The sequence below is a fragment of the Choloepus didactylus genome, assembly GCF_015220235.1.
Source record: "Choloepus didactylus isolate mChoDid1 chromosome 11 unlocalized genomic scaffold, mChoDid1.pri SUPER_11_unloc3, whole genome shotgun sequence".
Lineage (NCBI taxonomy): Eukaryota > Metazoa > Chordata > Mammalia > Pilosa > Megalonychidae > Choloepus > Choloepus didactylus.
Genome location: NW_023637580.1, coordinates 1,563,290 through 1,590,765, shown reverse-complemented (window position 1 = coordinate 1,590,765; position 27,476 = coordinate 1,563,290). Strand labels below are relative to the sequence as shown.

Genomic DNA, 27,476 nt, shown 5'->3' with positions numbered 1-27,476 from the left:
TCTTGGTTGGAAATTTTTCTCTCTCAGAATTTTAAATATATCGTGCCACTGCCTTCTCACCTCCGTGGTGGCTGCTGAGTAGTCACTACTTAGTCTTATGCTGTTTCCTTTGTATGTGGTGAATTGCTTTTCTCTTGCTGCTTTCAGAACTTGCTCCTTCTCTTCTGTGTTTGACAGTGTGATCAGAATATGTCTCGGGGTGGGTTTATTTGGATTTATTCTATTTGGAGTTCGCTGAGCATTTATGATTTGTGTATTTATGTTGTTTAGAAGATTTGGGAAGTTTTCCCCAACAATTTCTTTGAATACTCTTCCTAGACCTTTACCCTTTTCTTCCCCTTCTGGAACACCAATGAGTCTTATATTCGGACGTTTTATATTATCTATCATATCCCTGAAGTCCGTTTCAATTTTTTCAATTTTTTTCCCCATTCTTTCTTTTATGCTTTCATTTTCCATTCTGTCATCTTCCAGGTCACTGATTCGTTGTTCAACTTCCTCTAGTCTTGTACTATGAGTGTCCAGAATCTTTTTAATTTGGTCAACAGTTCCTTTAATTTCCATAAGATCATCCATTTTTTTATTTAGTCTTGCAATGTCTTCTTTATGCTTTTCTAGGGTCTTCTTGATATCCTTTGTATCCCGTAGTATGGTCTCATTGTTCATCTTTAGTTCTTTGAGTAGCTGCTCTAGATGCTGTGTCTCTTCTGGTCTTTTGATTTGGGTGCTTGGGCTTGGGTTATCCATATCGTCTGTTTTTTTCATATGCTTTATAATTTTCTGTTGTTTTTGGCCTCTTGGCATTTGCTGAACTTGATAGGGTTCTTTTAGGATTTGCAGACCAATTGAAGTCCTTATCTCTAGTTTGTCAGATCTACAGCTTCGTGGAGTACACTTTCTCTAACTAACCAGCAGGTGGCGTCCACGAGCCACGTGTTCTCCACAAGCCAGTTCTCCCCTGCTTTGCCTTTGTGGTGAGTGGGGGAGTCAGTCTTGTGGGGTCCAGTTGCTGTATCAAGCTTGCATCTGTAGTTGGTGTTGCCCTCTCTGTATATGGGGCGTGTTTCTGGGCAGTCAGGGAGGGGGTATGGCTCTAACAATCAAATCTCCCTGGTGATCCTGGAGTTTTAAAGCTGCTGCAATAGTCTAATCCTTCAGTTCAGTGCTGCCACAGTTTGTTGCTGCCACTGACCCACAAGTCCTTGGTATTGGAGTATGGCTCCTGAGACTTACAAGTGGGTTCCTCTTCCAGGCCGTGCACCCCCTGGTCCAATGTTGAGGGATGACTGTGCTATGTCACAGGTGAGTGCCATCCCCACAGGGCGGTTCTGGGCTGCTGGGCTGTGTAGGGAGGCTCCCAGTCTGCTGAAATGATGGCTGAATGGGGCTTTGTTAATTCACACTGCTCCACCTTCCCAACTCTGGGACAATCAACTGAGGTTGCAGGGAAGGCTAATGTCCACGCCCAGTTTTGTGGTGTGTGCATGTTATTTGAAGCACTTCCGTCACACTGGGTTGTGTGGGGCAGCTCTGGGCTATGGGGCTGGCGATGGGCAGGAGTGTTTCCTGTCCACCGGGATGATGGATGTGAGCGGACACCCCCCTTTTCTTGGGAATTTGTGGTGTTTAGTGAATTTTCTCAGCCACTGGATTATTGCCTTCTGTCTCAGAGCTCTCTTAGTTCTGCTCTTGTCTTGACCTGCCCAAATTGCAAGTCTTTGAAGCTTTCTATATTGGGCTTCTTAGCGTAATTGTTTTAGAAAAAGAACAAAGGATTAAAAAAAAAAAAAGGGCCCTCCTCACAGATCTAATGTTTTATTGAAATGCAAGAGACAAAGCAAGTAGGGCCATTAAGGACAGGTCCACAGGGCAGAGAGATCAGCTTTTCTTCGGGATTTGCATATGAGCCTCAGGGCCTGAGCTCTGCCCTTCCCCTTTCTATGTTCACCAGAACTCCAAAAATCCTCCGCTTTTATTTTGAAGTTTTTCGTGTTGTTTTTTTTCTATGCCTGTCTCCTCTCTGCTGGGCTGGCTGCTCTCAGAGTCTCTGGTGTCTGGTCTCAGTCTATCTATGGTTGGAGTTTGGCTCAGTAGAATGAGTTTCCGATAAGAGCTGCCACTGCAGTTCTCCCTTCTCCTTCCCGGAGCTGACAGCCCCTCCTCCCACGGGACTGAGCGTGGCAGGGAGGGGTGCGGGTCCCCTGGCCATGAAAACTTACAGATTTCACTGATCTCAGTAGTTCGACATTTTCATGAGTGTTGTATGAAGTATGCCCAAAGTCCGATTGCTCTGTGGTGTCCAGTCCACGCAGTTCCTGGCTTTCTACCTACTTTACTGGAGGAGTAACTAAAACATACAGCTCACCAGTCCGCCATCTTGCCCCACCCTCCAGAATAACGCATTTTAGAGTCAACAATATTACTGAGTAGTATTTCATTTATATGTAATTATCATGGCTTGCATAGTCATTCATCAGTTGAAGGACATTTGAGTCATTTCCCAGTTTTGGTGATTATGAATAATGCTTTTGGAAAAACTAAACTTCAAGTTTAATACAAGAATTAAAGTTTCATGTCTCTAAAGTGAACACTGAGGAGTCAGACTGCCATATTGTGGTAACTGTATGTTTTAAGAAACTGCCAAAATCTTTTCCCAGAGTGGCTGAAACATTTTGCCTTCCCACTTCCTACATACCTATTATTTTAGTCATTCTAATAGGTATGTAGTTATATTTCACTGTAGTTTTAATTTGCATTTCTCTAATGAATAATAATGCAAAGCATATTTTCATATATCTATTTCTAGCCATATATATCTTCTTTAGTAAAGTAATCAAATCTTTGGGCCTATTTTATTTTATTTTTTTTATTTTTTTTTTTAATCATCATTTTATTGAGATATATTCACATACCACGCAGTCATACAAAACAAATTGTACTTTCGATTGTTTACAGTACCATTACATAGTTGTACATTCATTACCTAAATCAATCCCTGACACCTTCATTAGGACACACACAAAAATAACAAGAATAATAATTAGAGTGAAAAAGAGCAATTGAAGTAAAAAAGAACACTAGGTACCTTTGTCTGTTTGTTTGCTTCCCCTACTTTTCTACACATCGATCCATAAACTAGACAAAGTGGACTTTGGTCCTTATGGCATTCCCAATCTCACTGTCACCCCTCATAAGCTACATTTTTATACAACTGTCTTCGAGATTCATGGGTTCTGGGTTGTAGTTTAATAGTTTCAGGTATCCACCACCAGCTACCCCAATTCTTTAGAACCTAAAAAAGGTTGTCTAAAGTGTGCGTAAGAGTGCCCACCAGAGTGATCTCTCGGCTCGTTTTGGAATCTCTCTGCCACTGAAGCTTATTTCATTTCCTTTCACATCCCCCTTTTGGTCAAGAAGATGTTCTCCATCCCACGATGCCGGGTCTACATTCCTCCCCGGGAGTCATATTCCACGTTGCCAGGGAGATTCACTTCCCTGGGTGTCTGATCCCACGTAGGGGGGAGGGCAGTGATTTCACCTTTCAAGTTGGCTTAGCTAGAGAGAGAGGGCCACATCTGAGCAACAAAGAGGCATTCAGGAGGAGACTCTTACGCACAAATACAGGGAGGCCTAGCCTCTCCTTTGCAGCAACCGTCTTCCCAAGGGTAAAACTTATGGTAGAGGGCTCAACCCATCAAACCACCAGTCCCCTATGTCTGTGGTCATGTTAGCAACCATGGAGGTGGGGTAGGCGAATACCCCTGCATTCTCCACAGGCTCCTCAAGGGGGCACTACATCTTTTTTTTTTTTTTTTTTCCTTGTTTGTCTTTTTTCTTTTTCTTTTTTTTTTTTTTTTAACTTTCCCTTCTTTTTTCAAATCAACTGTATGAAAAAAAAAGTTAAAAAGAAAACAAACATACAATAAAAGAACATTTCAAAGAGACCATAGCAAGGGAGTAAGAAAAAGACAACTAACCTAAGATAACTGCTTAACTTCCAACATGTTCCTACTTTACCCCAAGAAAGTTACATACTATAGCAACATTTCAGTGAACTTGTTCCTACTACATCCATCAGAAATTAACAGACCATAGTCATTTCTGGGCATCCCCAGAACGTTAAATAGCTTATCTGTTCTTCTTGGATTATTGTTCCCCCTTCCTTAATTGCTCTCTACTGCTAGTTCCCCTACATTCTACATTATAAACCATTTGTTTTACATTTTTCAAAGTTCACATTAGTGGTAGCATATAATATTTCTCTTTTTGTGCCTGGCTTATTTCGTTCAGCATTATGTCTTCAAGCTTCATCCATGTTGTCATATGTTTCACCAGATCGTTCCTTCTTACTGCCGCGTAGTATTCCATCGTGTGTATATACCACATTTTATTTATCCACTCATCTGTTGAAGGACATTTGGGTTGTTTCCATCTCTTGGCAATTGTGAATAATGCTGCTATGAACATTGGCGTGCAGATATCTGTTCGTGTCACTGCTTTCCGATCTTCCGGGTATATCCCGAGAAGTGCAATCGCCGGATCGAATGGTAGCTCTATCTCTAGTTTTCTAAGGAACTGCCAGACTGACTTCCAGAGTGGCTGAACCATTATACAGTCCCACCAACAATGAATAAGAGTTCCAATTTCTCCACATCCCCTCCAGCATTTGTAGTTTCCTGTTTGTTTAATGGCAGCCATTCTAAACGGTGTTAGATGGTATCTCATTGTGGTCTTAATTTGCATCTCTCTAATAGCTAGTGAAGCTGAACATTTTTTCATGTGTTTCTTGGCCATTTGTATTTCCTCTTCAGAGAACTGTCTTTTCATATCTTTTGCCCATTTTATAATTGGGCCGTCTGTACTATTGTCATTGAGTTGTAGGATTTCTTTGTATATGCAAGATATCAGTCTTTTGTCAGATACATGGTTTCCAAAAATTTTTTCCCATTGAGTTGGCTGCCTCTTTACCTTTTTGAGAAATTCCTTTGAGGTGCAGAAACTTCTCAGCTTGAGGAGTTCCCATTTATCTATTTTCTCTTTTGTTGCTTGTGCTTTGGGGGTAAAGTCTAGGAAGTGGCCTCCTAATACAAGGTCTTGAAGATGTTTTCCTACATTATCTTCTAGGAGTTTTATGGTACTTTCTTTTATATTGAGATCTTTGGTCCATTTTGAGTTAATTTTTGTGTAGGGGGTGAGGTAGGGGTCCTCTTTCATTCTTTTGGATATGGATATCCAACTCTCCCAGCCCCATTTGTTGAAAAGACCATTATGGCTCAGTTCGGTGACTTTGGGGGCCTTATCAAAGATCAGTCGGCCATAGATCTGAGGGTCTATCTCTGAATTCTCAATTCGATTCCATTGATCTATATGTCTATCTTTGTACCAGTACCATGCTGTTTTGGCAACTGTGGCTTTATAATAGGCTTCAAAGTCAGGGAGTGTAAGTCCTGCCACTTCGTTTTTCTTTTTTAGAGTGTCTTTAGCAATTCGAGGCATCTTCCCTTTCCAAATAAATTTGATAACTAGCTTTTCCAAGTCTGCAAAGTAGGTTGTTGGAATTTTGATTGGGATTGCATTGAATCTGTAGATGAGTTTGGGTAGAATTGACATCTTAATGACATTTAGCCTTCCTATCCATGAACATGGAATATTTTTCCATCTTTTAAGGTCCCCTTCTATTTCTTTTAGTAGAGTTATGTAGTTTTCTTTGTATAGGTGTTTTACATCTTTGGTTAAGTTGATTCCTAGGTACTTGATTTTTTTAGTTGCTATTGAAAATGGTATCTTTTTCTTGAGTGTCTCTTCAGTTTGTTCATTTCTAGCATATAGAAACATTACTGACTTATGTGCATTAATCTTTTATCCCGCTACTTTGCTAAATTTGTTTATTAGCTCTAGTAGGTGTATCGTTGATTTCTCAGGGTTTTCTAGATATAAGATCATATCATCTGCAAACAATGACAGTTTTACTTCTTCTTTTCCAATTTGGATGCCTTTTATTTCTTTGTCTTGCCGGATTGCCCTGGCTAGCACTTCCAGCACAATGTTGAATAACAGTGGTGACAGCGGGCATCCTTGTCTTGTTCCTGATCTTAGAGGGAAGGCTTTCAGTCTCTCACCATTGAGTACTATGCTGGCTGTGGGTTTTTCATATATGCTCTTTATCATGTTGAGGAAGTTTCCTTCAATTCCTACCTTTTGAAGTGTTTTTATCAAAAACAGATGTTGGATTTTGTCAAATTCTTTTTCAGCATCTATTGAGATGATCAATTGATTTTTCCCTTTCGAGTTTTTAATGTGTTGTAATACATTGATTGTTTTTCTTATGTTGAACCATCCTTGCATGCCTGGAATGAACCCCACTTGGTCATGGTGTATGATTTTTTTAATGTGTCTTTGGATTCGATTTGCAAGTATTTTGTTGAGGATTTTTGCATCTATATTCATTAGGGAGATTGGCCGGTAGTTTTCCTTTTTTGTAGCATCTTTGCCTGGTTTTGGTATTAGATTGATGTTAGCTTCATAAAATGAGTTAGGTAGTGTTCCATTTTTTTCAATGTTTTGAAAGAGTTTGAGTAAGATTGGTGTCAGTTCTTTCTGGAAAGTTTGGTAGAATTCCCCTGTGAAGCCATCTGGCCCTGGGCATTTATTTGTGGGAAGATTTTTGATGACTGATTGGATCTCTTTGCTTGTGATGGGTTGGTTGAGGTCTTCTATTTCTTCTCTGGTCAGTCTAGGTTGTTCATATGTTTCCAGGAAATTGTCCATTTCTTCTACATTATCCAGTTTGTTGCCATACAGTTGTTCATAATATCCTCTTATAATTTTTTTAATTTCTTCAGGATCTGCAGTTATGTCACCTTTTTCATTCATTATTTTGTTTATATGGGTCTTCTCTCTTTTTGATTTTGTCAGTCTAGCTAGGGGCTTGTCAATCTTGTTGATCTTCTCAAAGAACCAACTTTTGGTGATATTTATCCTTTCTATTGTTTTTTTGTTCTCTATGTCATTTATTTCTGCTTTAATCCTTGTTATTTCTTTTCTTGTACTTGGTTTAGGATTGGTTTGCTGTTCATTTTCTAGCTTCTTCAGTTGATCCATTAGTTCTTTGATTTTGGCTCTTTCTTCCTTTTTAATATATGCGTTTAGTGCTATAAATTTCCCCCTTAGCACTGCTTTTGCTGCATCCCATAGGTTTTGGTATGTTGTGTTCTCATTTTCATTTGTCTCTATATATTTAGCAATTTCTCTTGCTATTTCTTCTTTAACCCACTGATTGTTTAGGAGTGTGTTGTTTAACCTCCAGGTATTTGTGAATTTTCTAAGTCTCTGATGGTTATTGACTTCTAATTGTATTCCATTGTGGTCAGAGAATGTGCTTTGAATAATTTCAATCTTTTTAAATTTATTGAGGCTTGTTTTATGTCCCAGCATATGATCTATTCTGGAGAAAGTTCCGTGAGCACTAGAAAAGTATGTGTATCCTGGTGATTTGGGATGTAATGTCCTGTAGATGTCTGTTAAATCTAATTCATTTATCAGATTGTTTAGGTTTTCAATTTCCTTATTGGTCTTCTGTCTGGTTGATCTATCTATAGGAGGGAGTGATGTGTTGAAGTCTCCCACAATTATTGTGGAAACATCAATTGCTTCCTTTAGTTTTGTCAATGTTTCTCTCATGTATTTTGTGGCACCTAGATTGGGTGCATAGACATTTACGATTGTTATTTCTTCTTGCTGAATTGCCCCTTTTATTAGTATGTAGTGGCCTTCTTTGTCTCTCAAAACATCCCTGCATTTGAAGTCTATTTTATCTGAGATTAATATTGCTACACCTGCTTTCTTTTGGCTGTAGCTTGCATGAAATATTTTTTTCCATCCTTTCACTTTCAATTTCTTTGTGTCCCTGTGTCTAAGATGAGTCTCTTGTATGCAACATGTTGATGGTTCATTTTTTTTTATCCATTCTGCGAATCTATATCTTTTAATTGGGGAGTTTAATCCATTTACATTCAACGTTAAAACCGTGAAGGCATTTCTTGAATCGGCCATCTTATCCTTTGGATTATGTTTGCCATATTTTTCCCTCTCTCTATTAATATCCTTTATTGTACCCATACCGAATCTCTTTAGTACTGAACCTTTCTCCAAGTCTCTCTGTCCTGTCTTTGTTTCTCTGTCTGTAGGGCTCCCTTTAGTATCTCCAGTAGGGCAGGTCTCTTGTTAGCAAATTCTCTCAGCATTTCTTTGTCTGTGAAAAATTTAAGCTCTCCCTCAAATTTGAAGGAGAGCTTTGCTGGATACAGTATTCTTGGCTGGAAATTCCTCTCACTCAGAATTTTAAATATATCGTGCCACTGCCTTCTCGCCTCCATGGTGGCTGCTGAGTAGTCACTACTTAGTCTTATGCTGTTTCCTTTGTATGTGGTGAATTGCTTTTCTCTTGCTGCTTTCAGAACTTGCTCCTTCTCTTCTATGTTTGACAGTGTGATCAGTATATGTCTCGGAGTGGGTTTATTTGGATTTATTCTATTTGGAGTTCGCTGAGCATTTATGATTTGTGTATTTATGTTGTTTAGAAGATTTGGGAAGTTTTCCCCAACAATTTCTTTGAATACTCTTCCTAGACCTTTACCCTTTTCTTCCCCTTCTGGGACACCAATGAGTCTTATATTCGGACGTTTCATATTATCTATCATATCCCTGAGGTCCATTTCGAGTTTTTCAATTTTTTTCCCCATTCTTTCTTTTATGCTTTCATTTTCCATTCTGTCATCTTCCAGGTCACTGATTCATTGTTCAACTTCCTCTAGTCTTGTACTATGAGTGTCCAGAATCTTTTTAATTTGGTCAACAGTTTCTTTAATTTCCATAAGATCATCCATTTTTTTATTTAGTCTTGCAATGTCTTCTTTATGCTCTTCTAGGGTCTTCTTGATTTCCTTCATATCCCATACTATGGTCTCATTGTTCATCTTTAGTTCTTTGAGTAGCTGCTCTAGGTGTGTCTCTTCTGGTCTTTTGATTTGGGTGCTTGGGCTTGGGTTATCCATATCGTCTGGTTTTTTCATATGCTTTATAATTTTCTGTTTTTTTTGGCCTCGTGGCATTTGCTGACCTTGATAGGGTTCTTTTAGGGTTTGTAGACCAGTTGAAGTCCTTATCTCTAATTTATCAGATCTACAGCTTTGTGGAGTACACTTTCTCTAACTAACCAGCAGGTGGCGTCCATGAGCCACCTGTTCTCCACAAGCCAGATCTCCCCTGCTTAGCCTTTTTGGTGAGTGGGGGAGTGAGTCTTGTGGGGCCCAATTGGTGTCCCAAGCTTGCGTGTGTAGTTGGTGTTGCCTGCCCTGTATGTGGGGCGTGTTTCTGGGCAGTCGGGGAGGGGGGGTGGCCCTAACAATCAAATCTCCCTGATGATCCTAGAGTTTTAAAGCTGCTGCAATAGTCTAATCCTTCAGTTCAGTCCTGCCACAGTTTGTCTCTGCCACTGACCCACAAGTCTTTGGTATTGGCGTATGGCTCCTGAGACTTGCAAGTGGGCCCCTCTTCCAGGCTGTGCACCCCGGGTCCTCTGTTGAGGGATGACTGTGCTATGTCACAGGTGAGTGCCGTCCCCCCAGGGCAGTTCTGGGCTGCTGGGCTGTGTTGGGAGGCTCCCAGTCTGCTCAAATGATGGCTGAATGGGGCTCTGTTAATTCACACTGCTCCCCCTTCCCAGCTCTGGGACATTCAGCTGAGGTTGCAGGGAAGGCTAATGTCCACGCCCAGTTTTGTGGTGTGTGCCTGTTATTTGAAGCACTTCCGTCACACTGGGTTGTCTGAGGCAGCTCTGTGCTATGGGGCTGGCGATGGGCAGGAGTGTTTCCTGTCCACCAGGATGGTGGCTGTGAGCGGACACCCCCCTTTTCTTGGGAAGTTGTGTTGTTTAGTGAATTTTCTCAGCCCCTGGATTATTGCCTTTTGTCTCAGAGCTCTCTTAGTTCTGCTCTTGACTTGACGTGCCCAAATTGCAATTCTTTGAAGCTTTCTGTATTGAGCTTGTTAGAGTAATTGTTTTAGAAAAAGCAAAAAGGATTAAAAAAAAAAAAAAAAAAAAAAAAAACGGCCCTCCTCAGAGATCTAATGGGTTATTGAAATGCTAATAGACAAAGCAACCAGGGCCATTAAGGAAAGGTGCCCAGGGCAGAGAGATCAGCCTTGCTTCGGGATTTGCATATGCGCCTCAAGGCCTGATCTCCGCCCTTCCCCTTTCTGTGTTCACCAGAACTCCAAAAATCCTCTGCTTTTATTTTGGAGTTTTTCGTGTTGTTTTTTTTCTATGCCTGTCTCCTCTCTGCTGGGCTGGCTGCTCTCAGAGTCTCTGGTGTCTGGCCTCAGTCTATCTATGGTTGGAGTTTGAATCAGTAGAATGAGTTTCCGATAAGAGCAGCCACTGCAATTCTCCCTTCTCCTTCCTGGAGCTGACAGCCCCTCCTCCCCCGGGACTTAGCCTGGCAGGGAGGGGCGCGGGTCCCCTGGCCGCAAAAACTTACAGATTTCGGTGATCTCAGCAGTTCCACGTTTTCATGAGTGTTGTATGAAGTATGCCCAAAGACAGATTGCTCTGTGGTGTCCAGTCCACGCAGTTCCTGGCTTTTTACCTACTTTCCTGGAGGAGTAACTAAAACATACAGCTCACCAGTCTGCCATCTTGCCCCGCCTCTGGGCCTATTTTAAAATCAGGTTGATTATTTTCTTCGTTTTGAGTTTTGAGAGAGCTTTATATATTCTGGATACAGGTTGTTTGTAAGATATGCGACTTGCAAAATACTTTCTTCCAGTCTGCAGCTTATTTTCTTCTCTTAAGAGTGTCCTTTACAGAGCAAATTTAAAAAAAAAATTTTATGAAGTCCAGTTTTTCAAGTTTTTCTCTAATGAATGCCACTTTTGATGTCAAATCTAAGAATCCGTTGCCCACTCTTTTTTCTAAAACTTTTTTCTAAAAGTTTCACAATTTTGCATTTTAAAGTAGGTCTAGTATCCATTTTGATTTAATGTTTGTTTAAGATGTCAAGTATAAGTTAAGACATTTTTTTTTTGATATATGGATGTTCAAATTTTTTTAGCAGCATTAGTAAAAGTTTCTTCTTTGAATTCCCTTTTCATCTTTGTAAAACATCAATTGACCAAATTTCTGCAGGTCTATATTTGGATTCTCTGTTCTGTTTCATTGATCTTTGTCACTATGCTTCAACCTATACCACCATCTCTTGATTGTATAACTTTATGGTAAGTCTTAATATCAGGCATTATGAATCCTCTAACTTGTTCTTCCTTTTCAGAACTGTTTTAGCTATCATAATTCCCTTACTTTGTTGAAAAAAAAATTTTGGAATCAGCTTCTCAAAACCTACAAAAAGTCCTGCTGGTGTATAATGTGCTAGATAAATCTATAGATACATTTGGAAAGATTTGTCATTCAAACAAATTTAAGTCTTCCAACTCATGCACATCATGCATATGTCTACTTATTTAGGTCTTCCTTCATTTGCTCATCAGTGTCTTATAGTTTTTAGCAAACAGATCCTGTACACATACTGTTAGATTTATACCTAAGTTTATAAATTCTGAAAGTAGTATAAAGTTTGCTTATATCTCAACATTTCATGGCAAATATATAGGAATACAATTGCTTTATATATAATGACTTGTATGCTGAAACATTGGTAAAGTTACTTATTAGGTGAGAAACTTCTTTTGTAGAATTCCTTGGGATTTTCCCAGCTTCAGACTTATAGCTCATTATATAGCTCCTTGTTCTAAGACCTCTGCTACTGCTGACAACCTCTCATACTGGAAATACATGGACTGCAGTCATTACCACCACTGCCAGCCCAGCAGGGTTCAAAAAAAAAAATGAAATGCAATAGAGTGTAAAGAAATCAATATCAGGACTCTTTTAAAACTGTTGCAAGCTTGTCACCAGGAGGCAAAAGATATTTAAAGTATTCAATATTATTCACACTATTACTTACTGTGCCAGTTTGGATATATTATGTCCCCTACAAAAGTCAGGATCTTTTAACCCAATCTGGTTGGGTGGAACCTCTTGATTGAGTGTTTCCATGGAGATGTGACACACCCAACTGTGGTGACATCTTTGATTAAATTATTTCCACAGAGGTGTGGAGCGCACCCTTGATGGTTCACTTGTTTACTTAAGAGAACTCAAGAGCTGACACAGATACTTACTGATGCTTAGAGACACTTGGAGATGCAGACAGAAAGACATTTGGAGATGCTAAGCTAAGAGATGAAGCCCAGAGTTTGTCCTGGAGAAGCTAAGAGAGGACCTCCAGATGCTTAGAGAAAAACACTCTGGGAGAAAGAAACAAGGATGCACAGGAACTGAGAGAGAGGAGCAAAGACAGAAACACAGAGACATTTTGGAGAAAGCCCTTTTGAAACACAACTTGGGAGCAAAGGACCAGCAGACGCCAGCCACATGCTTTCCCAGCTGACAGAGGTGTCCCAGATGCCATTGGCCATTCTTTAGTGAAAGTATCCTTGTTGATGCTTTAATTTTGACACTTTTATGGCCTTGGAACTGTAAATTTGTAAACTAATAAATCCTCCTTATAAAAACCAATCCAGGGGCCCGTTTCGGTCTATACTGAAAAAGAAACCCAGTAAAGGTCCTGTGGGTCCCATGGCCTCCGGGTGAACCTCTGACCCGGGAGTCGGGACGACCCTGCCCGTCCGTGAGGAATCCCGGGGCTCATGAACTGGACCCGGGCCCGTGTCGCTCACCGGCCTCGCTCTGGTTGTAGTAGCCGCGCAGGGTCCGCAGGTTCACTCGGAAAGTAGGTAAAAAGCCAGGAACTGCGTGGACTGGACACCACAGAGCAATCTGTCTTTGGGCATACTTCATACAACACTCATGAAAACGTGGAACTGCTGAGATCAGCGAAATCTCTCAATACAGAAAGCTTCGAAGAATTGAAATTTGGGCACGTCAAGTCAAGAGCCGAACTAAGAGAGCTCTGAGACAAAAGGCAATAATCCTGTGGCTGAGAAAATTCACTAAACAACACAACTTCCCAAGAAAAGGGGAGTGTCCGCTCACAGCCACCATCCTGGTGGTCAGGAAACACTCCTGCCCATCGCCAGCCCCATAGCCCAGAGCTGCCCCAGACAACCCAGTGTGATGGAAGTGCTTCAAATAACAGGCACACACCACAAAACTGGGCGTGGACATTAGCCTTCCCTGCAACCTCAGCTGAATGTCCCAGAGCTGGGAAGGGGGAGCAGTGTGAATTAACAGAGCCCCATTCAGCCATCATTTGAGCAGACTGGGAGCCTCCCAACACAGCCCAGCAGCCCAGAACTGCCCTGGGGGGACGGCACTCACCTGTGACATAGCACAGTCATCCCTCAACAGAGGACCCGGGGTGCACAGCCTGGAAGAGGGGCCCACTTGCAAGTCTCAGGAGCCATACGCCAATACCAAAGACTTGTGGGTCAGTGGCAGAGACAAACTGTGGCAGGACTGAACTGAAGGATTAGACTATTGCAGCAGCTTTAAAACTCTAGGATCATCAGGGAGATTTGATTGTTAGGGCCACCCCCCCTCCCCGACTGCCCAGAAACACGCCCCACATACAGGGCAGGCAACACCAACTACACACGCAAGCTTGGGACACCAATTGGGCCCCACAAGACTCACTCCCCCACTCATCAAAAAGGCTAAGCAGGGGAGATCTGGCTTGTGGAGAACAGGTGGCTCGTGGACGCCACCTGCTGGTTAGTTAGAGAAAGTGTACTCCACGAAGCTGTAGATCTGATAAATTAGAGATAAGGACTTCAACTGGTCTACAAACCCTAAAAGAACCCTATCAAGTTCAGCAAATGCCACGAGGCCAAAAACAACAGAAAATTATAAAGCATATGAAAAAACCAGACGATATGGATAACCCAAGCCCAAGCACCCAAATCAAAAGACCAGAAGAGACACAGCACCTAGAGCAGCTACTCAAAGAACTAAAGATGAACAATGAGACCATAGTACGGGATATGAAGGAAATCAAGAAGACCCTAGAAGAGCATAAAGAAGACATTGCAAGACTAAATAAAAAAATGGATGATCTTATGGAAATTAAAGAAACTGTTGACCAAATTAAAAAGATTCTGGACACTCATAGTACAAGACTAGAGGAAGTTGAACAACGAATCAGTGACCTGGAAGATGACAGAATGGAAAATGAAAGCATAAAAGAAAGAATGGGGAAAAAAATTGAAAAACTCGAAATGGACCTCAGGGATATGATAGATAATATGAAACGTCCGAATGTAAGACTCATTGGTGTCCCAGAAGGGGAAGAAAAGGGTAAAGGTCTAGGAAGAGTATTCAAAGAAATTGTTGGGGAAAACTTCCCAAATCTTCTAAACAACATAAATACACAAATCATAAATGCTCAGCGAACTCCAAATAGAATAAATCCAAAAAAACCCACTCCGAGACATATACTGATCACACTGTCAAACATAGAAGAGAAGGAGCAAGTTCTGAAAGCAGCAAGAGAAAAGCAATTCACCACATACAAAGGAAACAGCATAAGACTAAGTAGTGACTACTCAGCAGCCACCATGGAAGCAAGAAGGCAGTGGCACGCTATATTTAAAATTCTGAGTGAGAAAAATTTCCAGCCAAGAATACTTTATTCAGCAAAGCTCTCCTTCAAATTTGAGGGAGAGCTTAAATTTTTCACAGACAAAGAAATGCTGAGAGAATTTGCTAACAAGAGACCTGCCCTACTGGAGATACTAAAGGGAGCCCTACAGACAGAGAAACAAAGACAGGACAGAGAGACCTGGAGAAAGGTTCAGTACTAAAGAGATTCGGTATGGGTACAATAAAGGATATTAATAGAGAGAGGGAAAAATATGGCAAACATAATCCAAAGGATAAGATGGCCGATTCAAGAAATGCCTTCACGGTTTTAACGTTGAATGTAAATGGATTAAACTCCCCAATTAAAAGATATAGATTCGCAGAATGGATCAAAAAAATGAACCATCAATATGTTGCATACAAGAGACTCATCTTAGACACAGGGACACAAAGAAACTGAAAGTGAAAGGATGGAAAAAAATATTTCATGCAAGCTACAGCCAAAAGAAAGCAGGTGTAGCAATATTAATCTCAGATAAAATAGACTTCAAATGCAGGGATGTTTTGAGAGACAAAGAAGGCCACTACATACTAATAAAAGGGGCAATTCAGCAAGAAGAAATAACAATCGTAAATGTCTATGCACCCAATCAAGGTGCCACAAAATACATGAGAGAAACACTGGCAAAACTAAAGGAAGCAATTGATGTTTCCACAATAATTGTGGGAGACTTCAACACATCACTCTCTCCTATAGATAGATCAACCAGACAGAAGACCAATAAGGAAATTGAAAACCTAAACAATCTGATAAATGAATTAGATTTAACAGACATCTACAGGACATTACATCCCAAATCACCAGGATACACATACTTTTCTAGTGCTCACGGAACTTTCTCCAGAATAGATCATATGCTGGGACATAAAACAAGCCTCAATAAATTTAAAAAGATTGAAATTATTCAAAGCACATTCTCTGACCACAATGGAATACAATTAGAAGTCAATAACCATCAGAGACTTAGAAAATTCACAAATACCTGGAGGTTAAACAACACACTCCTAAACAATCAGTGGGTTAAAGAAGAAATAGCAAGAGAAATTGCTAAATATATAGAGACGAATGAAAATGAGAACACAACATACCAAAACCTATGGGATGCAGCAAAAGCAGTGCTAAGGGGGAAATTTATAGCACTAAATGCATATATTAAAAAGGAAGAAAGAGCCAAAATCAAAGAACTAATGGATCAACTGAAGAAGCTAGAAAATGAACAGGAAACCAATCCTAAACCAAGTACAAGAAAAGAAATAACAAGGATTAAAGCAGAAATAAATGACATAGAGAACAAAAAAACAATAGAAAGGATAAATATCACCAAAAGTTGGTTCTTTGAGAAGATCAACAAGATTGACAAGCCCCTAGCTTGACTGACAAAATCAAAAAGAGAGAAGACCCATATAAAGAAAATAATGAATGAAAAAGGTGACATAACTGCAGATCCTGAAGAAATTAAAAAAATTATAAGAGGATATTATGAACAACTGTATGGCAACAAACTGGATAATGTAGAAGAAATGGACAATTTCCTGGAAACATATGAACAACCTAGACTGACCAGAGAAGAAATAGAAGACCTCAACCAACCCATCACAAGCAAAGAGATCCAATCAGTCATCAAAAATCTTCCCACAAATAAATGCCCAGGGCCAGATGGCTTCACAGGGGAATTCTACCAAACTTTCCAGAAAGAACTGACACCAATCTTACTCAAACTCTTTCAAAACATTGAAAAAAATGGAACACTACCTAACTCATTTTATGAAGCTAACATCAATCTAATACCAAAACCAGGCAAAGATGCTACAAAAAAGGAAAACTACCGGCCAATCTCCCTAATGAATATAGATGCAAAAATCCTCAACAAAATACTTGCAATTCGAATCCAAAGACACATTAAAAAAATCATACACCATGACCAAGTGGGGTTCATTCCAGGCATGCAAGGATGGTTCAACATAAGAAAAACAATCAATGTATTACAACACATTAAAAACTCGAAAGGGAAAAATCAATTGATCATCTCAATAGATGCTGAAAAAGCATTTGACAAAATCCAACATCCCTTTTTGATAAAAACACTTCAAAAGGTAGGAATTGAAGGAAACTTCCTCAACATGATAAAGAGCATATATGAAAAACCCACAGCCAGCATAGTACTCAATGGTGAGAGACTGAAAGCCTTCCCTCTAAGATCAGGAACAAGACAAGGATGCCCGCTGTCACCACTGTTATTCAACATTGTGCTGGAAGTGCTAGCCAGGGCAATCCGGCAAGACAAAGAAATAAAAGGCATCCAAATTGGAAAAGAAGAAGTAAAACTGTCATTGTTTGCAGATGATATGATCTTATATCTAGAAAACCCTGAGAAATCAACGATACACCTACTAGAGCTAATAAACAAATTTAGGAAAGTAGCGGGATACAAGATTAATGCACATAAGTCAGTAATGTTTCTATATGCTAGAAATGAACAAACTGAAGAGACACTCAAGAAAAAGATACCATTTTCAATAGCAACTAAAAAAATCAAGTACCTAGGAATAAACTTAACCAAAGATGTAAAAGACCTATACAAAGAAAACTACATAACTCTACTAAAAGAAATAGAAGGGGACCTTAAAAGATGGAAAAATATTCCATGTTCATGGATAGGAAGGCTAAATGTCATTAAGATGTCAATTCTACCCAAACTCATCTACAGATTCAATGCAATCCCAATCAAAATTCCAACAACCTACTTAAAAAAAAAAACAAAAAAAAAAAAACCAATCCATTTCTGTATTTTGCATAAAGGCAGCTCTAACAAACTGTAACACTTATACATTAATACACAATTTATAAGTTTATGTCCAAATTTCCCATATTCTCTATAAAATAGTAGGTGTCAAATATTTTAAAGATAGCAAATATCATTTGTTCCATTGAAAATTTTTAAAGTGTCCTAGAGAATTTAAAGAACTATCAGTACGACTTGAGAAAATTATGAGGAACTGGTAGATTTGGAAAAAGAATAAGTAGGAAAACTATCAATAACCAGGATAGAAGGTTCATCTTCCTCAGTTATTTTAGCCACTGGACCAGTAGTTGACAAATTTGTCTGCATATTAGAACCAACCAACCACACCCCAGAACAGTTAAATCACAGTCTCTTAGGGTAGGACACAGGCAACAGCTCTGTTTGAAGCTCTCCAGGTGATTCTAATGGCAGACACATTTGGGAACCAATGCCAACCTACAATCTTCCTCTCCACCCACAGCTACTGATTCTTGGTGACTTCAGGATTTACAAGAACCATCCTTCCCACATGCTGCCTGCAATGGTCCTTGGACTGGCAATGCTTATTTTCACACATCCACACATAACTGCATTGTAAACTCCACTTTAGCTGTTCATAGTCATGGCTTCAGTTTAGACTTCTTCACCTGAAACTGCTCCATTTCTCAGTTTACCTTTTCTGACACCATCTGTCCTATGTGCTATTACTTCAGCCTCTCCTTCCCTGTTATTTTCACTTCAGTCTCTCTCTACCTTCAACCTACCTATGTGCAGTCATGGTCCAGAGACCCAAAGACCTTTATAGAGCAGATCTCAACTACTGTTTTAGTTTCTCAGCTGCTAAACCAAATGCCATACGATGGGTTGGCTTAAAAAGAGGATTTTATTGGCTCATGGTTTCAGAGGCTAGAATGTTTGCTTCCTTCTGGGTTCACTAACATCTGTCTGGCTGGCAAACCTTGGGGATCCTTGGCTTTTCCATTAAATGGCAATGGACATGGCAGTTCTTTTTTACTTGATTCCATTGACTTCCCGCTTCTAGCTGCTTCCTATGGATTCTCTTTATCTGTCTAAATGTCATTCTGTTTATAAAGGACTCCAGTAATCTTGATTAAAGCCCTTCCTGAATCAGGCCACAACTTAACTGAAGTAACACCCTGAAGAGATCTTATTTACAAAGAGTTCTCACCCACAGGACCGTGGGTTGGAAACTGAACATGCCTTTTGTGGGGGAAATGATTCAATCCCCAACTACTGTTCCATAGTTTTCCATAGCTTGCTAGAGTCTTCACTTGTGGTTCTTAAAACCTGGAAGCATTAGAAACACCTGAGAAGCATTAAAATGGATGACAAAAAGCCATACTTTGGACCAACCGAGTCAAAATATTTAGGGGTAGAACAAAGACAAGGCCAGAGTTGAGAACCACTGGTCTACACAAGTGATTTCAAACTTTAGTCTGTATCAGAATCTCCTGGAGTGCTTTTTACAACACAGATTGCTGAGATCCACCCTTAGAATTTAAGATCTTAAGGGGCCTGAGCACCTGCATTTTAAACTAGTGTCCAGATAATGAGTTTTCCAAGTTGGACCAAGAACTACACTTTGAGAGCCACTGGTCTACATTAATAAAATCTAAATCTTCAATCTACCATTTAGTGATATCCACATTGGATCCCAGTTTATTAATCTCCCACTATTCCTTGGCTGCATGCTCACCTGCTTGTCCCTTCATAGCATGAATTTGCTCAAACTGTATCTCTTTTGATCTTCATTTCCACCAATCTAAATTTGTCCTAGATGTCATTTAAAATCCTGCTTAGATGGCAGCACCCACCAGAAAGACTCTGCTGATCCCATATCCCAAAGAAAAACTTCCATCCTCTGAAATATGTGAGCATTTATCAGTCAGGCTCACATTATGGGATTAGACAATATTTGTCTCTCTACTCCTGTTGAATAAGGGTCTTAAAGTTAGATTCATGTGTTACTTATCTTGGAATCCCTCATGGAATTTTTATCTAATGAGTCATTAGAACATTCTTGATGCATGCAGGAAGCAGCACTGAGAGAGCTCAGAAGCAAAGCAATTCACTCTGATAATGTGATAAGAACCCAGAAACTGTAAGGTGTAAATAGTGTTGCTTGTGAGCCGTGGTGGTGATACCAGCTGCATTGCCCATGACATGCAATCGTAACAGTCTGGCCCCATGCCCTCTACCCTTAAGAGTTGCCACAAGATGTGGCCTAAATGCAGTGAAGACCTCACGGCTGTAGGACATAGCTTAATGCTGAACAGGACAAAAACCACACAATTAGTTCAATAGTGCAGTATTACTTTTAGAAAATCCAATAGAACTTTGGAGGCCAGTCTATAATAAAACAATTATATCTGAGGATTCCATTGAATATACAGTCAACTCTTCCAAATTATAGTGAATACAATGAGGGAGTCAAATATTACTTCATTCTACAGTTTCCACACTAAGGTTCCTTGCAACCCATTTATGTCCATCAGCAAGGCAAAGCCGATTAGAGTTACAATCATAAAGACAATTTAGATCATGTTATCTTTCTACTTCATCTTTTCCATAGTCCATGATCTTCTGGAAATTTTAGGGTCATCCTAGATGTTTATATAAATTGTTTATGTTAAAAATTCTCCAGTAGAAGCTGATATATATAAATTTGAGGAAATTATATATTTTGAGCAAAGAAAAGCAACTCTCTTCTGTTTCTGAAGGAGTTTTGAAAGCTCATCACCTTTTTCCACTGTCCATCATTTCCTTCTCCAAATTAAAAATGGTGTTTTGGGCTTCCTCTTTCAGCCAAGATGTAATAAAAGGGATTAATTTAATCCCCTAATTGAAATAGCCAAAACATTGGCAAAATATACGAGTCAGTGATTTTCATGGCATTGGACATCAGTCAAGGAAGAACAGTGGTCCCTGAAAGATGGAACACAAACAAGGTGAACTGTGTGATAGTCACAGCATATGCTTTAAGAGACTCTCCAGGCCACAGAACAAGGAGAGCAAAGCTATGGAAGCCTGGTAGGTCCCTGAACTGACTATATGGAACTAAGAGTTCAAGCAGACCAGGGTGGCTAGAATTTGCAGGACAGAGTAACAGAAAGGTGAGAGCTGCACAAGGAAAAATCTAGCAACCCTTAGAGGGTCTCCCTCAAGTATTCAGCTGAGTACCAATCAGTGCACGGGTGAGGAAAGAATCACCCAAAATTTTTAGAAGCTACAATGCCTGGCACCCACACACAGCACCAAGATGAATGACTATGTATCCACAAAAAGACGTGTACTCAAATTGAAGCTTTATTTCTAATAGCTCAGAACAGGAAACATGCAAATATCTATCAACAGATGCATAAACAAACCAACCAAGATATATCCGTGCAATGGGACATTGCTCAGCAATGAAAAAGAATGAACTGCTGAATAATTAGTTACACTGGGTGAAAAAAGGCAAACAAAAGAATCCATAGTGTGTAATTCTATTTATGTAAAAGCTCTAGAAATTTCAAACTAGTCTACAGTGATAGAAAACAAATCAGCACTGCCTAGGGATGTAACATGGGAGATATGAAGGGGTGTGAGTGAACGATTATAAAAGGGCATAAGGAAATTTTGATCTTGGAGAGTGATGCTTATTATCTTCATTGTGGTAATGGTTTCATAGCCATATTCATATGTCAAAACTTATAAAACTGTACACATTAAATATATGCAATTTATTGTATAGCAATTATATCTTAATAAAACAAAAACATGTTATTCCTCAATAAAGCTGTTTTAAATGGTTACTATTGTTTTAGAATAAGCCTTACATCTAGTAGTAAAGCAAAATGAGTAATCACCAGGGAATGCCCTTATATGACCTGCAAGTGTCTCCTTAGATTTTGCATCCCATGTGCCTCTCTTGCTGCACCCTGGCCCCAGCCCTGAGTAAAGGCATAAATAAATGCTGGTGCTATCTCTGTAGTGACCAGGCTTTGGACAAGGCCACAACTGAAGGTATGTGATGCTTGCCACTAACTTATGGGGCAATAAGGTTTTCTGGTTCCATTACATGTTGTCTCCCATGTGACTTGCTCATTTTCCTCCCTTAGCCTTGCATACCCTGGTTAATTAATCCAATTAGAGACCTTGAACTAAGAAGTGCTTGCTTCCTGCACTGTATTTATGTTATCTCATTTAGCCCTCACTGAAACCCCATGGACTTGGTATTATTACTTAAATTAGTAAATTATTAACCACATTCAAATAGATAATTCAATACTGTTAAGTTCACAATGTTGTGCTGTTTGAGATCCTGCTTTAGGTTTTTTGAGATATATACCTAGAAGTGGGGCTGCCGTGTCATATGCTAATTCTATACTTAACTTTCTGAGGAACTGTCAAACTGTCTTACACAGCAGCTGCACCATTCTCTGTTTGCCACCAGCAATGAATGAGTGTTCCTGTTTCTCCACATCCTCTCCAACACTTGTAATTTTTTTGGTTTAATAGTAGCCATTCTAGTGGGTGTGAAATAGTATCTCATTGGGGTTTTGAGTGCATTTCACTGATTACTAATGATGTTGAGCACCTTTTCAATAATATGCCTTCGGGCCATGTATATAACTTTGGCCAAGTGTCTATTCAAGTATTTTGTCCACGTTTTAATTGGGTTGTTTGTGATTTTGTTGTTGAGTTGAAGGAATTCTTTATATATTTTGGGTATCAAGCCCTTTTTAGATATTTGTTTTCCAAATATTTTCTTCCATTGTGTAGGTTGTCATTTTCCTTTCATGATAAAGTTCTTTGATGCACAAAAGTTTTTAATTTTAGATGAGTTCTCATTAATCTATTTTTTCTCTGTTGTTTATACTTTGGGTATAAAATCTAAGAAGCCATGGCCTAACACAAGGTCCTGAAAATGCATTCTTACATTTTCTTTCATGGGTTTTGTAGTTCTGACTCTTATATTTGTCTTTGATCCATTTTGAGTTGATTTTTATCCTTAGTGTCAGGTAGCAGTCCACCTTCCTTCTTTTGCAAATGGAGATCCAGTTTTCCCAGCACCGTTTGTCAAAGAGACTATTCTTTCCCAGCTGAGTGGTCTTTGATCCCATGTCAAAAATCAGTTGGCAATAAATTTGAAGGCTGATTTCTGAACTCTCAGTTAGGTGCCACTGGTTTGATGTCAATCTTTGTGCCAGCACCATACTGTTTTAATTATTGTGGCTTTGTAATAAACTTTAAGATTAGGAAATATGAGTCCTCCAACTTCATTCTTCTTTCTCAAGAAGGCTTGAGCTATTTGGGGTCCCTTACCCTTCCATACAAATTTGATGATTGGCTTTTCCATTTCTGCAAAGAAGGTTTTTGGGTATGACAAGTATTCTAAAAAGAGTAAGGAGGCATTTCTGGTTCCCAATGTGGTCTCCTGAAAGAATTGTTTTAGACCCAACCCGCCTTAATTAAGCCATTATCCACTCATTGTGAACAAGACATACAAAAAAGGAACATCAGGGAACTGTCACAATATTATTAGCAAACATTCCTTTAATTAAAAATAAAAACAAAAGCATATTTCCTTGGAACTGGCAGAATCTTCTTTCCCAGTGCTCCAGAAAACAGTTAAGGCTTGCAGAAATAGGGCACACACTGCATCAAGAAAAAGGCTACTTAAAAAAAGGATCTGTTGGCCCCCTGGTTGGCCTCTCCCTTCTCCCTTACCATCTGGGTTCAGAGCCAGCCCATGCTCCCAGTGTTAGTATCTGGTACCAATTCTGTAGGGAGCAGAGTAACCCTCATGCACATACTGGTAGCTTGTATGTCTGACCCAACACAGCTTGAGGGATTGAACAGGAGACTCATCACAGGCTTGCCATCCCAGAATTGCCCTGCATGTGGAAGGCAAGTCACAGAGCTCTCTTTCAGAAGAGTTGCCAAGTTGAGGCTCCTGGAGCAAGGGATTGCTGGCCACAGGAAATACAGCACAGTGCCCAGGACCCTGAAGAAACTGTTTCCTAGGGAAGAGGGAACATTTGTATTGATATAAATAGGGGGATAACTGGGGCCATACATACATGTCCGAGAGACCCTACCCTTTGGCCTGTAGTTATTCTCCAAACTCCTTGTATGGATAAGCCCTGAAGGAGACACTTGCGTGGGTCAATCTGCAAAGACTGGAAAAGGTGTTTTATTTTTCCCCCTCTCCCCCCCCTTTTTAAACTAGCTCCTAGCATTCAAGGAAAGCACTGTCATAACACTGGCTGGATTCAAGCTCAAGCTGCAGACCCTTCAGAGTCTAATTTTCAGCAATAGAACACTAATATCTTTCAACAGAAGATTACAAAACATACAAAGATACAGGAATTGATGACCCAGGCAAAGAAAAGATTAAAGCATTAGAAGTCTTCAATGATAAGGACCAGACCTGTAACATACCAAATAAAGACTTTTAAAAAATGGTCCTAAATATGGTCAAAGAGCTAAAGGAAAACATGGACAAAGAAGTGAAGAAAATCAGGAAAATGATAGATGAACCCAAGGAGAATACTGATAAAAAGATAAATATCATGAAAAGGAACAAAACAGAGCTGAAGACCATAGTACAGAAATTTAAAATTCTTTAGAGGGGTTCAACAGCAGATTGGAGCTGGCAGAAGAAAGAGTCAGTGATCAGGTGATAAGATTATTGAAATCTGCCAGTCTGAGTAGCAGAAAGAAGAAAGATTGAATAAAAGAGAATAGAGCCTGAGGAACCCATGTGACACCATCAAGTGTACCAATATACAAATTATGAGTGCCTAGAAGTTGAAAGAGAGAAAGGGGCAGAGAGAATATTCAAAGAACCAAAGGCTGAAAATTTTCCAAATTTAATGAAATAATCGAACGTATATATCTAAGGCATGCAACAAATCTCAAACAGCATAAACCCAAATAGACTGACACTGTGACATATTATAATCAAAATGCTGAATGTCAAAGATAGAATATTCTGAAAGCCACAAGAGAGAAGCAATGTGTCACGTATAAGGGAGCATCAATAGGATTAATGCCAATTTCTCATCAAAGACTATGGAGGCAAGAAGGCAGTGGGATGACATATTTTAAGTGCTGAAAGCACAGAATTGTCATGCTGGAGAGATTAAGACATTCCCAAATAAACAGAAGCTAAGGGAGTTTGTCACTGCTAGAAAATGCCTACAAGAGATGCTGAAGACAGTTCTGCAAGTTGAAAGGAAAGGACAGTAGACAATAGATCAAAGCACATGAAGAAATAATGATGTCTGGTAAGGGTAACAACATTTGTAATTATAAATGCCATACAATTGAATTTTTGGTCTGAAACTACACTTTTTACTTCCTACAAATCTAAAAGGCAAATACTTAAAATGTAATGAAAAATCAGTGGTTTAGCACTCATAACATATAAACACGTAATTTGTGACAAGAACTACATAAAGGTGAGGGGATGCAAGGGTATGGAAACATAATTTGTGTATATCATTGAAGTTAAGTGGTATCAGAGCAAATGAGATTTTTGTAGATTTAGCATGTTAAATTTAGGGCTCATGGCAACTACAAAAAAAAAAAAATCAGAGAATATGCAAGCTCATAGAGACAGAAATTAGAGTATAGGTTGCCAGGGGCAGGTGGCAGGGAGGATGGGGAGTTAATGCATAATGGATGTAGGGTTTTTGTTTTGGGAGATGGGGAAGTTTTAGCAGTGGATGGTGGCAAGGATACCACAAAATAATGAATGTGATTAAACCCACTGGATGGTATGCTGGGGAGTGGATGAATGGGATAGTTCATGTTGCATGTGAGAGGGAGAGAGACAGAGGGAGCAAGGGAGGAAGGAAGGAAGGACAGAAGGAAGGGAGGGAGTGAGGAAAGGAGCCAGGGAGGGAGGAAGGACAACTAAAGAGACAATGACAGCTAAATGCAATACATGATTCTGGATGGGATCTAACAAGGATGGAGAAAAGGCTTAAAACGTCATTATTGGGATATATGAAAAACTGGAATTAAGGCTATGAGCTTTATAGCAATGTCAAATTTCTTGAACTAGATAACTGCACTCAAGGTGGCATAAATGAAAATCCTGTACTTAGGAAGTGTACCTGACAGTATTAGGTGTTCAAGGAGCATGGTGTATACAAACTACATTCAGGTGTTCAGAAAATGGCTTGATAGAAAGATAGATGGATAGATCCACAAACAATGGATTGATAGCTGGATCAATTGAATGATATGGCAAATGTGGCAAAATGTTAAAAATTGGTGGATCTGCATGTGGGGACAGGATAGGGGGATGCTGGAGTCCAATGTGTAAGGTTTTTATTATTTTTGTCACTGTGTTGTAACTTTCAAAGTATTTCAAAATAATACGTGAAAAGACACACACACACACACACACACACACACACACACACTTGCCCTTTATGCTGGATACACCCAGTATGTGTACAAACATTGAGGAAGGACGTTGTGATTGCTCTGTTGTCCAATCAAGGCTGGGAAGACTGCGAGTGCAAACTGAATTAAGCTCGACAAAAATTGATCTTGACCTATTCCCCCTGGAAAAACATTCACGCAACTTCCAGATTGTGGCCCCTTTGCCCAACACGGGGAATCTCAGGAACTCAGGCAGGAGGCGACGCCCTCTGCAGCACAAGCCCCCCACTGCGGCCCTGACCTGGTGCACCCCAGCGCCGCGCCCTCGGGCCATGAAGAGCCGGCGGCTGCTCCCCGCGCTCCGCGACGTTCACCGGGTCCTGGATCTGCTCGGCGCCGGCCGCGGGCGGGAAGGACGCAAAGGGCGCGCTCCCCCACCAGAGCCCTGGACCCGCATGGGGTCGCGGCCGCTGAGCCCAACTCCGGCCCAGGCGGCGCCTTGTGCCCAGAAACGCAGGGCGTAATCGCTGCGCTGCGGGCGTAAGCACGACAGTGCAATTCAGGAGCATCTTTTATTTGAAGTAAGCATTTCGAGTCATCACACTTCGTGAGGTATGGAATCGTCACGAATAGAATTCTTAAAGCGTTAAGATCATAGTCAACAGTTATTTGGTTTTCACTGAAATTTATCTTACCTTGTATCTGCAGCCATTTATTTTTGTCAAAGTTTGCATTACAACATATTTACCTGGAATTCAGTTTCTATGAGAAACCGTCCAGAAAAAAGGAGGCTTTCTCCCACCCCCACACCCCTCACCTCCGCCCCCGGTGTCCCTTGGAGAGCTTCCTCAGCCCCCCAGGGTGGGATCGCGGGCACCCGTTCATTGACAAAATTAGCATGAGAAAGTTTAATGGTTTGTTATTTACAGGTCCCCAAGCTGGGCAGGACGGCCAGAGAGGGACAGCAGCACTTCTGGCCCCAGCTTAGCAGAGGGATACCACTTGCGTTTGGGGAAGCAGTCTTCTCCACTAAGGGGGGCTGAGCATGGAGTGCTTTACTTTCACGGGGTTGTTTCCTATTGGGTCTTTCAAACGGCTTTGGGGACAAGGGTTGGGGTACCACCCAGCCTCCAGGGAGGGATTGCCCTGTCTGTTCTGACCGGCATGGGCAGCAAATAACTGATGTTCTGGCTGGTTCCTCCTGATGAATCTCCACTCATTAGGGCCCCCCACTATTCCTTCTTGTCCTCCACACTTCTGTGACTTCAGAGCTCTTCTCATATTTGCTTTTAACACAAGGAGATGCCTCAAACTATCATTAAATATTTCAGTATCTCCCCAGAATATAATTGCTGTGCATGTTTTTCAATTCTTTCATGATTTTTCCTTCCTATACCATTCTAGCTCCCTAGAAATTGTAGAGGAAAATCCAAGATAGGACGTAAACTTTTCACTTAATATGTTATATTTTAAATGTTTTTGCATGTCTCCTTCATAAATTTGGTCATTTATTATTGACTAGAGATGTAGTCTTATTGCACATTAATCATATTCTCTTGGGATAAAGTATGCAA

General features: G+C 40.2%; 1 protein-coding gene and 1 pseudogene across 1 annotated transcript in view; one reads left to right on the top strand and one right to left on the bottom strand.

Annotated features, from left to right (window-relative positions):
* LOC119524619 overlaps window positions 1–18,277 on the bottom strand; it is a 28,824-nt pseudogene extending 10,547 nt beyond the window's left edge.
* Window positions 1–27,476, top strand: part of LOC119524630 — a 204,590-nt gene that overhangs the window by 58,470 nt on the left and 118,644 nt on the right. The window lies entirely within an intron of this gene.